Raw genomic sequence first — 13,385 nt, forward strand, 5'->3', positions numbered from 1 at the left:
TCCAGAAGAGCGCAGTCCTGGGAACAGCTAAGATACTGCGCAGGACCCTCAAGCTCCCAGGCCTCTGGTAGAGGACCCGAGCTTGAAGGATAAACCGCCCGCAGGGGTGTGCTGGGTGTTTTATATATATTTAAATATATATATATTGAAAGGCTTTACAAAGTCACTATACGTGCTGAACTGGTACTCAGATAATTGTATCAGTTGTATCTGCCTTACATGGGGACCAGTTCAGAAATTAAACTTGCACTGGAATATTAATTTGACAGTAACAAGTGGACATACACATATTCTTTTTAAAAAAAAAATATAATCTTAATGTGCATGTCAGCATGAGCTACTTTGTGCGTACAGAAGAGAACAGAATCTCATAAATCCTACTTTCTTACGATAAGCATATATAAAAATCTAAATCTGTCATGGCCCACGCAGTATCTCACTGATAATCTCCATTACCAATTACAGGGTGATATGCTACAGCTTAACATGAAAGCAGCAATTAATCTGCTAACACCGGTCAGTGGATCACTGCTGTTGAGAGAAAATATTGCTTATGGGGATGCAACTGCATGCACAACACAGCCAATGTATTCCGGTCAATTATTTTTAACTGAGCTATAATCTTCACTCATTTTCTGTGAGATGAACGTCAAATGTAGTTTTGACTGTTTCATGATCCCAGGACTTTTTTCTTCTCACAGTAGCACAAATAAAAGCCTTAGACAGCCCCAGTGGAGACAGACTCGCCTACAGTTTCTTTTTCTCAGAGCTTTATTACTTATTATTTTCTGTTACGTTTTATAACGGGAAGGAGAAGGAGATAGGAAGGGTGTCTCATTTCCCTGAAAACAAGTGCTTCTTTAGACAGAAATAGCAAGATTTTACTTTTTTGAGATTGTAGACAGGTGTCAGTGCAGACAGAGTGGGATCACTAACAACTAGCACAACACAAGCAGCTACAAACCTTCAAGAACTGACAATATTTTTCATGTTTGCTACAAAAACAATCTTTCATCTGCTCTTTCTGAGGTACAAAATTTTTTTTTAAAAAAGACAAGAGCCTTAAAAGTGACAGACAAAGCGCACAAGGACAGGATATCACAACTGTGATGAGCAAACAGCTCTGCAGTTTTTAATAAACAGAGTATTCTGGTAATCAGGTCAGTTTTTTATCTTGCAAAAAAAGCGGAATAATGAGAAAATATTAAAGATTTCTTTGACAATCTCTTTGTCATAAAAGTTGACTGAATAAACCTGGGGGTTTTTGGAGCAGAAAAAAGCAATGAATGTCACCTTGGTCTCTGGGGAAATGTGAATGCCATGGGGCCTTGGGTTTTGTGGTTATAACTTATTGATCACAAAGCAAAGTACAAGTCTAACCTCCCAGCTTTTTCCTATATGGATCCAAAGAGCACAATTTTTGTTTTTTTACCTGCATTTGTGAAGTAGCACATCTCAATCAACCTACTGGAATTTGCTCTTTTTATGCCAACTTTTTTGTGAATACAGTTTTGTACAGCCGCTAGGACACATTTCACAATACTTAGGTCACTTTTGCAAAACTCTTCACACAATTCTCCTAACTGACCTTCAGCTTGGCAAAGCAGTTCATTTCACATTCAAAATGCACTACAACTACCAAAACACTTTATTCAGGTCTCAAATAAACTCATTCTTCCAGAACACTAGCAAAGGTTGACAGTCGACAAACACACTTTGTCACCCACAAAACAATGACCTAAAAAACACTAACAACATGTAGCATTACACAGTGTTTTCTTGTGTAAAACAAGGACACATCTCTCTTTATAATTTCAATATATGTTACTGGAATGAATCAGACATCATGCAGAATTCGTTAATATTTGTTTATGTATTTTTATTTTTTTGCACTAAGTAATCCCAAAATACAAGAATTTGTATACACACCATCCACTGATACACATACAATAGTAATGCTAATCTACTCGGTCTTCTCCATTTGGCCGCAGGTTCTCATCCACATCACATCTTATGTCATCTAGGGCAATACACCTAGGAAATAATCTTCTGGCATGCCAGAATTGAAAGAGTTGAAAAATTGAAGGAGTAACACCTGTGTAGATGTTCATCTACAATGAGAATCAGCTGTGGCTGGTTAAACTGCATTTTTAGATTTAAAATATGTTTCAATAAAATATTGCTGTTGAATTTTGCTGTCTTTTTAAGTTTTGCATTGTGTTATTGTTTTGGCCATAAGTTTAACAGTTTTGAAAACAGTATGTAAGTACATGCAAAATGTCCTGTACGTACAAAGATTTTTGGCAGTTGTTGTGTCTGAGTGAGAAAATAATTCATGAAATTTGAGAGATGTAGTCATTGAATGCATTTTGTGCCAAAACAATGATAACTGGTCCTCAGTTTAGCCCACATAGACTTCTGTTGTGCTCACTGTGTGAGGAGTTTTGCAAAAGTGACCTAAGTATTGAGAAATGTGTCCTAGCGTCTGTAAAAAACTGTAAATGAATGATAACCTTTTGGGGAGGATCTACTGCTACAAAATATATTGAAGGTTTGCAACCCTAGCACCCATTCTGGCCTTTTTTGGAGCAAACAGAGGAAAGCACCTTTCTCTATGGCACTTGGATCAAATTAACCAAATTATTGAACCAGCTCGGATTCTGCCTGGCAACTTTCCAGCGTCAGTCCAAACATGTCCTGTTTGGTCTGAATAAATAGCTCCATCTTCCTGGAAGTCAGAACGAGGGCAAGCTATGGTTTCCCTGATCTAAGCTCTTTTTGACACAGTAAGCAGAGCTGGGACATGAGAAGGGGACAGGCAGGGTTGTGTATGTGTGTGTGTGTGTGTGTGTGTGTGTGTGTGTGTGTGTGTGTGTGTGGGTGGGTGGGTGCAAGGATGTGTGCACACTTTTGAAAATGAGTGTATTAGAGGACAAAACAGTAAAAGAGTGAGATGAAGGAGCAGGAATTAGTTTAGTTGCCTCTACTTTACCTAAACTGGTTATCAGCATGTGCTCTGTAAACATCATATGCTTGTGTGCGCCTGTGCATAAACAACTGCATACGAGGGAGAGCTGCCAGTGATTGGCAGTATCCGAGTGATAGAGCAGGCGGGCATCCAAACTGTTAAACAAAGGATAATACATTTACTCCTTCAGTAAATGTGGTGTTGCAACACCTACTAACAAACCCAACCATTCAATGAAAAAGTACATTCTTAAACCTGCACCATCTTCTGCCACTATCTCCCCTTTCCTGGTAAATCCAGCACCACCTATGCAAGTAATGCAGAATATGCAGAAATGTAGTGGACTTCTGAAAGCTTCCATCTTACACCAAATACAGTGTGATATTTTAAAAGTGGAGCAACACACTGTTCTGATATTTTTTCCCCACCATTTTGACAAATGTTAGTCTAGCGCATTAGTAAAAGGAGAAGGTTTATATTTATTGTTCATATCCAATGTGCTGTTTGCCCGTTGTAAATGGAACAGCAAACGCCCAAGCGCTTGGGTCCAGCACAGGAAGACAGCCCAGATATCCAACAATTCACAAAGAGACAGGCAAGGATCCAAAAATCCAACAAACAAAATTTACAGGAATAAGCCAAAGATAGTGATCAAACATCTGGCAAGAGATCATACCAAAAAAAAGACAAAGACACAAGAAAATGCTAGTAAGCTTGACACAATGCTTTGATAATCTAGGAGGGAACAAATTAAAGGAATGGCTATATATTGGTGGGAATTGATAAATTGAATTGATAAAAGGTTATCACAATAATTAAGACATTATATGGATGATCATTTTCTGAAGGAAATAGTTAATACTTTCCCAACACTTATCTGGACTTTATCTCAATTTGTAGAACAAGGGTTGTGTAAATGCCACACTAAGTGGTTTACAATATATGGATGCAAACAATTTAGCTCTTCTTGGAAATGCCACTGAAAATAATTCATTCATTATTTAATATACAATTGACTAAAATCATAATGTAACCACAACAGGCCATTTTTTAGATAGACTCACTGTTATTTCTACAGACTCAACAATGAATCATATAATGAAGGCTGCCTTTGTGTCGTTATAAAGCAGCCACGAAACCCCCCCCCCCGAAATAAAACAAAGTTCACGTTAACAGTAACTTGAAATCCCATCCTCTGAAACACTAATTTCAGCTTCAGTGTCCCTGTACAGCGGTGGTACAGCGCTATGGTGCAGTAAACCTTACATGGCCATCTCTTGCACTGTTTCTGTCTTTCCTGGTTCTCTCTCCGCCTCTGTGTGTTTTCTCTCTTTGTCTCCGTATCTCGTATCCGGTGTCTCTGTCACCCAGAACTATTCCTGGATTCCTGAGGTGAAGGAAGCAGGAATGGCTGATGTGGCTGTTGGCAGTAGCATTTTTTTGTGTCTCTTTTCTGTCTGCACACTTTTTATAAAACACACGCAGAGACAATATTCTTGCGTTGATGACTTTGTTCCTTTACCAAGTGGGGAAGATGTTTCCTTGTGTTTGTGAGACAAAAGCCTTTCTTGTTAATGCACATGGGTGTGTTTGCATGTGTACATTTGCATATGTGTGGCACACGACACAGCTGAAACTGAGATATGGTCAGGCGGATGGATCGGAGTTAGCAGGTTCTTTATTATTGTGTATGGAGGAATATTCAAAACAGTAGCACACTCTCATGTTATCTGCCCTTTGCACAGTCTCACCTGCACTACAGCACCTCTGGGACTGTCCTCAACTCCCTGTTGTGCTTACTGGAACCTTGGCAGCCAGCTTCCATATCAGCCAATTAGGAAAGCTTTTACTAAAGCTCTGGCCAATTGAATTAAAGCTACATTTCCTTGCCAGATGAGACTCTAAATGTGCTGCTGTATGCTAGAATCTGAGAACTGGTGGAAAGACTCCTGTTTCACTGATAGGCAGTGGGCACCAAAACACACTCAAATGCTGCAGAGGTAGCAGCAGGAGAGAGAGACGTCCCGTGACATTGCTGTGTCTCCTCTTATTACTGAGTGAGTGTTACTGAGATTCCAAACTGTTTAAACTGAACACATAACATAAAGCACACCAGAGCCCAAGCTGCTGAAGGACCATGACGCCATTCCCAGGCGTACATAAAACAGATGCAGAAGAAAGAGAGCTGAACCGAGGGACACATTTAGAGGTGACAGGAATCAGGCAAGTGGAGTGAATACACAAGGAACAGACAAGCTACAATATGATAAAGCCAATAAACCTACATCTCAGGCAAATGGCTATTCTCGCCTTCAAAACTCTCTCAAACAACCTGGTTAAAATATGTCGTCATATAAGCTTGTCAGTATTGACAGTAATACTGACAACACTATTTAGTAAGTGTCTTGATTCATGCTCAATCATCCAGGTAAGTAAATCCCAAAAGGTTGATTCTGTTCATATGGACTTTTTAATGAGAAGGCCATACACTGTCATTCATACAACGCTGACCTAACAACAACACAAACTGAAGGAATTAGATAAAAGATAAGCTTTTGCCTCTGACATTTGAATGAAAAATCACAAAAATTAGTTTTGCTATGTTGGCGATATAATATGAATCCTTAACAAGTTCAGAAAGTCAAAATGTTGTGAATAAACACACGAAAGCAAGGTCCAAAATGATAATTAACTTAAAAAATCCTACATAAACAACATGTACAGTATAACCGCTCATACCAAATGGTATCATCTAAGGGCTCCAGTCCTTAGGGTTCCAGTTGTTTATTTGATAATGAGAGGCACACAGGTCAGTAGAAACTGATATCAGTTGCATCTATGATCATTCATATTTTAATTTAATGCACTTTTACTTTGTTCAGTAATTTTGATTTTGGTTTGATTGCTTTTTGGATGAATGAATGAATGAATGAATGAATTGATTTTTGATGAAATCATCATCATTTAATGTATCTGACAATGGAAAATGATTCACAGATTGGTCCACTCAGACATCTCAATTGCTGACTATGTGGAGATCTCTGAGGATCTAGCTTCAGTTCATATAAAAATTAAAAAACAAACGTTAAAAACTGCAATCTTTAAAATACTCTTGAACCTGGAATTTCTCTTTATCTCTGTAAATATAACAATTTCTCTTGTGACAACCTCAGAAGCTCTATAGGGATGTCAATTTATGATTATGCGTTACAAAAGTAAAACTTAGTGTGGATGTTGGAAAAAAAAACAAAATGGTCTTTGACAGTGTGGAATATATTTAGAAAAAAGAACCTGTCAAAAACCACTATTTTATGGTTTATGGCTGATATTAAATTGTCACTCTGCTGTGTCTCTATTTGTCTTTGCTATGTGTGCTCAGTCTATCTACTAGTGTTGCCAGTTCTCTATGTGTCCTTAATCTGGGTATCTGGTCCCAAGTAAGTTCCATTAGTGGAAATTAAATCCATTTTCAAATCCACTGAAGCAATCCAAATCCACTGGGTGCGCTTCAATCGCCTTCCAGATTCTAGGGAAATCAAACACCAAGGGCTAAATGGTAAAACGCCCTACTTTAAATAAAAAAAAACACGGGGTTTATGTCTCAGGAATGTGAAATATAGGCATATCAATAGCGATAGTATAGTGGAAATTTCCATTTTAGGGCCATAATGTCACCTGAGCTAAATATATTCATATATATATGAATATATGTATATATATATATATTAGGGGTGCAACGATATTCGTATCGATATTGAACCGTTCGATACAGTGCTTTCGGTTCGGTACGCATATGTATCGAACAATACAACATTTGTAATTTATTTTATCAACTTTCCTTCTGACGATGCTGTCTGTGTTGAGCGCTCAGTGAATCTGCGTTCGACTACTCTGCCTAGGCTGCACTGTCGAGCGCAGATCCACTGAGCGCTCAACACAGACAGCATAGTCAGAAGGAAGAGCGCAGGGCAAGCTAGCAAGACAGAAGTTAAGCTCTCCTTGCAACATGGACCTCCCCCACCCTCATTCAGATCTGGCGTTTGGAATTATTTTGGTTTTCATGTGACGTATGACCCTGAAGGTAAGCGAGTCATGGACTAAAGTAAAACAGTATGTTGGATGTGCCATGCAATGCTCAATTACATGGGTGGGAACTAGTGTGTTAGCGCAGTTAGCTCGTTAAAGTGTTGGCCGTCTAGCCCCATGCACGGGGCGATCGGCGGTAGCTCGTTAACGGAGATTTGCCGTGTTGTGGCGTTAAGGTCATTTCAACGAGATTAACCTGAAAGCACTAGTGGGAACACAACGAATATGACTGCACATTTACGCCGACATCATCCTAGTGCAAAGACAAAAACAACTAACTAACTTTAGCCGAGTCATTTAGACAGCTGTTAGCACATGATTCTCCTTATGCTGCTGAGAATATAGCCCAGAAGAAGCGGATAGTATAGCTTTTATTTTGGAAAGAGACATTTCTCTGTAATAAACTCTCTTTTCCAAAGATGAGTGATTCCTCAATCAGATACAGGGCTTGCAATATCGCTAGCCCGACGTCCTGGAGCTAGCGATTTTTTCAGTTGGGCTACCAAAATCTATCTCTTCCCTGCCCGTCGGGCTATTGTAGGAAGGAAAAATATATGGCAATGCTTTTGCATTCTTTCAGAAATGTAGCTGGGTAATTATGTCATTGGCATCGGTGAGCCACTGTCAATATGTGACATATTGAAATCGCGTTTGAATTTGCGCTTGTTTTTTTGCTTTCACTTTGCAATCGTGCGAACTGTGTATAGAGAGCGACAGCACTGATCTGTGAGTGATGATAATTTGTGCACCAATTCCTCTGACATCGTCTTATTAATCGTTAGCTTACTACGCAAACATGATAAGTGAAATCTCCCGCAGCAAGCTTAAACATGTGAGAGGTTGATCGCGCAGAGAATCGCTGAGCTTATGTGAGTGCGTGTGTAAAAGCAGCAGGATATATATTTTAGTTCTGCTGAGCCAAATAAGACAGGTCAGGGTGAAGAAGTGACAGCCAAAGAAAAGCTTACCACAAAACGGAGAAGTTATGACAAATCAGACTATAAGGCAAAAAGAAAGTGCAGCTTTATGGTTTCATGGACAAAAGAATTTCTGTGGCTGCAATATGACGAGCTAAATAACCAGGGGTGCACATAAGTGGTCCGCAGGTGCGCATTCGCTGTCAAAATAAAAAACACGCACAAGGGTTAGGGTTAAATTTAAAAACTGTACTTTTAAGTTAAAATATATATTTATAATTTTAATAAATGACAAATTAAAAAGGCATGAACGTTTTTTTTGTATCGAAAAAATATCGAACCGTGACACCAAAGTATCGAACCGAACCGAACCGTGAATTTTGTGTATCATTGCACCCCTAATATATATATATATGTCTAGATTCAAAGTTGAAACATCTATGCCTGTTTCATCTTTGAAACCCCCCACCCCCCCCACCCCCACAAAAAATGCTTTAAAAAAAGTCTGAGATGTCAAGAGGGAATTATGAAGAAAAGGGGAATCAGGGAAATCTGGAATATCAAAAAAGGAACAGCAAGGGAAAACAATGCTTAAAAGAAGGAGGAGGAAACAAAGACAGACTGTGCAGGGTGATCATACAATAACAGCTCACTCTTTCCCTCCTTCTCATCCTTTTATCTTGTCAATACTCAGAGTTCACTGCAAAGTCAATGCTTGGGCGAAGGAGTCCACGAAAGTGCTGGAGGGGCCTGGAGTGCACGCATGCACACACACAGACACAAGCATACGCACACTTTTTCAGCCTAACCTATGTAATGCTCACTTTGTAGGGCTGCAGGCAGATATTTGTCCACTGCAGTAAATAGCCGTGTACGACCACACAAATAAAGAAGTAAGGATGTAATAATCCTGTCTCCCCCTCTCTCCAACACGTTCACAAAGTCTACTGTGTGCAGTACAAGACGAGCATTATACGGCTGTAACAAGTAAGGACTAAAGAAGCCTGTGTTGCCTCTCAATAAATCAACTCCATTTAGGCGAGAGAGGCAACAAAGGCACCCCACATTTCCACATAACCAGGACAGGTGTGGCTGAGTGTGTCAGCAAGGGGCACCTCCTGCAGGTTGGAGAAGGGTGGAGCAAATAAAAATAACCTCAAGGCAACAGGCCATTAGTCAAGCATGAGGACCACCAGACACAAAGAAACGATAAGACAAATGAGAAGCACTGGAGAATAGCAGAGAGCAAAAGCAGCTCAATTCACCAGTCAATAAAAAGAGAAACAAACTATCTGCACATAACGAAAAAAAAAATTAACAAGAGGAGAAATATTGCAGCATCAGACGAAACAAGTTAGAAAGTTCTGCGTGGTACTGCATGCTGGTAGGTGTGAAGACCTTTGAACGCTGACAAGCTGACACGCCTGCTGTGGTCTTTCGAGTTGTTCCAACACCGGGAAATGAGGCGCACGTTTACGGTTTAATGCGTGGGGTTTTTTGTTGTTGTTTTTTTGGTATGCCAACAAACTGGTTGAGCAAGACGGGAGAGCAGTTCAGCATTTTCTTCCTCTCTGTCACTCGCTCGATGACGGGCATGCACGCACACGTATAGACACACTCGCGTAATAGGACACATATACACACACAAAACAGGAGGTATATGTATGTAAGGAAGTAGCCAGTTAACCTCAGTGATGAAACTTTGATCACTTACTTTTGGTTCCCTAAATCTATGCCCCCGTGAAGGCTAAAGGTGCATTTAAAAAAAAGGAAGTAGTTAAGTAACATAGCAATTTTAAAAAAAATGCATTTAACACTTCAGGAAGACTTACCCCAAAAACCGCAGAAGAAGGGTTTGATAAAATATTACAGCTAAACAATTGAGACCTTTGTGCCAACGGTATAGCCTACATATCTTACAGTCAAGTGCGGAAGTGGGCTATCAGACACCTGCTATAAAAGATGAACTACAGTCGACCGACACCATCTGGCTTCATTGTCTTATTCTTCAAAGAACGGTTAATTTTTGAGACTCAAACATGTCTGACTGAAAACGTAACACGCTCAGTAACAGTAACATTAATAAAGTTTATAGTGTACGTAGTTCCTCTTTTTGCTTTTTTGACAAGGAAAAGCGAAAGCAAAATAAAAATAAAAATAAAAAAATTATTTAATGCCAGTTAACTTAACCACAACCAACCGACAGGGAGAGATAAATTGTTCAAACTCTTGCTACTAGATTCTCAACTCTGCCTGGACGGCGCGCCGTAGAAAGGCGTCAGAAAACATCAAGAAAATACTTACGAGGTTGGCAAATGGGCTGCTGGGAGTCCGTCAATGACTCAAAAAGCCCCACAAAAATATATATCCGAGCAAAGACAAAACAAACCCGATAAACAAAGCTCAGTCCAACACGTGAGCGAGACGAGCTGTCACCGTCCACTCGCGACGAAGAGAATAAAAAAAATCACGAGCGCCTTGACAACCTGGGCAGCGAGCGAGCGCGAGCCCGGAGCCGCCTGCTGGTCTATCCCGCCTCGCAAGACACGAGAGCGGAGCCAAAGAGAGGGAGAAATCTCCGGAGATGAATGGCGGGAGTGCGCAGGCGCGGACGAGGGGGGGTCGACTCATTCCGCTGGAGTCGGGCTGTGAAGAAGGCAAGTGCAGAAGTGCCGCATGTATGTAATCTATAGCCTACTACTAGCTCTCCGTACCAGGAAGGGATTTTAGAGGGGGAAAAAAAATACGTGACAGCGTAAACAGCCGCTGATATATGGCGATAAAGCTATTCCTCAACCCATATGCAGACACACATAGCCTATATATACATTTACACACACAAAGAGAAAAAGACAAGATACGAGCTTCTAACTGAGCTTTTTCATTAATGTATAGCCTGTGCAGCTAATGACATTACTTTGAGAGGTTAGGCAAGAATTCACCGCAGATTCATTTATATTTACTAAATCTAATATATGTGATATCTAATCTGAGGCTTGTAAAAAAGAAAAGTCGATTGTGTCCATTAACACAATCAATTTTAAATAAAACAGAAAATCAGATGTAAGATGCTGAGTAAACAAGTCAGCATGAAAGAAAAAGTACGAGTGCTTGTTTAGTGATTTCTTTTTGTAGTTGAAAGCATTAAATACGACTTTACTGCCAAAACAACAGAGTCAAAAAAAAAAAACTGAGCAAAGAAACTGATTTAAAAAGCATATGAGGAGCTATAGCCTATCTTCTCCAGGGCTCCCTCTCCATCCACGAGAGGCATTAGCTACTCTCTCTCTCTCCCCCCAGACAGTCTTATAAATAATTCAGCAAAAAAAGCTTATGCCTCTGCCTGGCTGCATGCAGCACCAAAAAGCCTCTCACGCTCCCCGGTGCCACAGCGTCAGTCTATGCTGGCGTTACCAATTAAGCTAAAATAAATCTAGAAGCAAAATAAAGTTCAATCAACATTCTTGTTTCGCAAATGGCTGTGGAAGATCAGCCAGATCAGCCGGGGATTACGAGGCTGCTGTCAACTATCAATAGCCTCATGTGCCTGGAAGAGACAAGGGGGAGAGGGGGAAAAGAGGAGCTGGAGGAGGGGGGGCTGAGTTTCAATGCGTAGACGGTGCAGGGCAACCGAGGATGCTGTTTGTCCTGTCCGCGGATCTGATCGGAGGAGAGCAGAGAGTCAACCCGCAAGCGACAACAAATGAATCCAAGACATCCCGTCCCAAAGCTGCGCATCTGAATTGCTTCATGCGGAGCTGGTGAGGGGAGATGAAGGGAGTGAAGGGGGAGTGTAAAGCCAGGACAAAAAGCAATTTACCTGCACACTGCTCCCGTTCAGCCTGCCGTTATTACTTCCCCACTCAGTGTGGCTTTCAGGGCTGCCGCTCACTCAGAGCTGCCCGCCGCTGAACGGGAATTTAGACGACGGGATTTGTTCACGTGGCCCCGTTCGGTGCTCCTAATTGGCGGAGCTCCTGGAGCTGCTGCTCCATTCGCACCTGTGCAGCAAACGGTGCAGCCGACAGCGGTTCACGGAAGAGAGGCAGGTGCAGGAGAGGAGAGAGAGAAGGGAAGCAGTCTGGCAAAAGGTACAACCTCTCGTAACAGTCTAATGCAACTCTTCCTCCTTGTTTTGTTTAATTTAAATAGATTCAATTTTATTTATGTAGCGCCAAATCACAACAACAGCTTTATATTGTAAAGAAAGTACACCAACAAACATGCAGAGAAAACCCCAACAGCCAGACGACCCCCACTGAGCAAGCATAAGGCAACAATGGTAAGGGTTGGGGTGTTGGGTGGAAGAAAGGATAAAGAGACACTAAGTTTAATTAAACTCCCTGAATAAGTCGGTCACATAACTAACAGCTGAAGCATACTACAGACAAATATTTTAGTTTTTTTTTAGCTTTCTTTTGCAGTGTTGGCTCAATATGAGATATGAGATACATCTGTTACACATCTGCACAGCAGAAGAATTTCCGTGGCTGTCGTTTGAGCAACTTGGCCTTATCCACATCCATGAGCACATGAAATCCTAACAGGGCCACATATAGCTAACAGTAGTGTATTTACAGCAATGCATGAGTGCATTTGATTTACAGTAATTGGTGCCTAGTGTAGCCCACAGGTGCTTCTGCCACATGCATAACAACGCACAACATATTTGCAATATGCTATGCATTAAATACTGTATTTCTGCTTGAGACTTCTAAACAAGGCTGCAGCAAACCTCAGTATGTACAGCCAAACCTTTATTCCTTTAACACATGCACACACAATACACGCGCACCATACACACGCTGTTATTCATCTACCTACCTAGGCCACAGCATAGTAGCAGTCAATGGTGCGGGAGTATTTTTAGATCTTATGTGGGTTGCAGATGCTGCTGTACTCAACCGGGTCATAGCAAACAGAAATCTGTTTTCACTGTAACATTCAGTGCCTTTTGATTTCCTGTCAGATTTCCCCATCCTGTCAACATGTGCTTTGCCTTCCATCTTCTTCTTGTGCAAAGATCTGTATTACCACTTTCACCTGAGCACACCTGTCTGAATGTGGTCATAAGTCGTAATCTGTTAAAAAAAAATCTGTAATTTTCAGTTTTCTTCACAGCTACTGGCAGATTGGCCTCCAGGCTGTTGGCAATAATGTACCTCTGTGTTCTCCCCCCCCCCCCCCACTCAGTTTTGGCCTGAATTAAAAGCATGTTGGGTTTTTTAGGGCAACATAGGGCATTTATAATTGACTGTGATAAATCTGGCTATGTTGCAGTTCCAACTGCAGATAATTCACAGTGAATCATCTTACAAGCTTGTGTAAATCTTCAAGACATTTCAAAATTCAAGCCGCTGAAGTCGGTTTTATAACACACCTTGATGTAGGTTGGAATAACTAGTTGTCACGGC

The 13,385-nt window shown here is 40.8% G+C and overlaps 1 protein-coding gene across 3 annotated transcripts in view; it reads right to left on the reverse strand.

Moving 5' to 3' along the window:
* Nucleotides 1-11,855, reverse strand: part of strbp (spermatid perinuclear RNA binding protein) — a 103,853-nt gene extending 91,998 nt beyond the window's left edge. Inside the window, exon 1 of one of the 3 annotated variants that reach the window (XM_085463410.1) lies at nucleotides 11,792-11,855. The gene's annotated coding sequence lies outside the window, so the exon portion shown is untranslated. Of the gene's footprint in view, nucleotides 1-10,275; nucleotides 10,519-11,791 lie in introns of those variants that run through there. The other 2 variants (XM_085463409.1, XM_085463411.1) reach the window with 2 other exon arrangements.
* Nucleotides 11,856-13,385: the final 1,530 nt, after the last annotated feature.

Source organism: Copadichromis virginalis, linkage group LG7 (assembly GCF_057382275.1).
Source record: "Copadichromis virginalis isolate Kocher_CV1m ecotype Utaka linkage group LG7, C_Virginalis_male_GT1.1, whole genome shotgun sequence".
Taxonomy (NCBI): Eukaryota; Metazoa; Chordata; class Actinopteri; order Cichliformes; family Cichlidae; genus Copadichromis; species Copadichromis virginalis.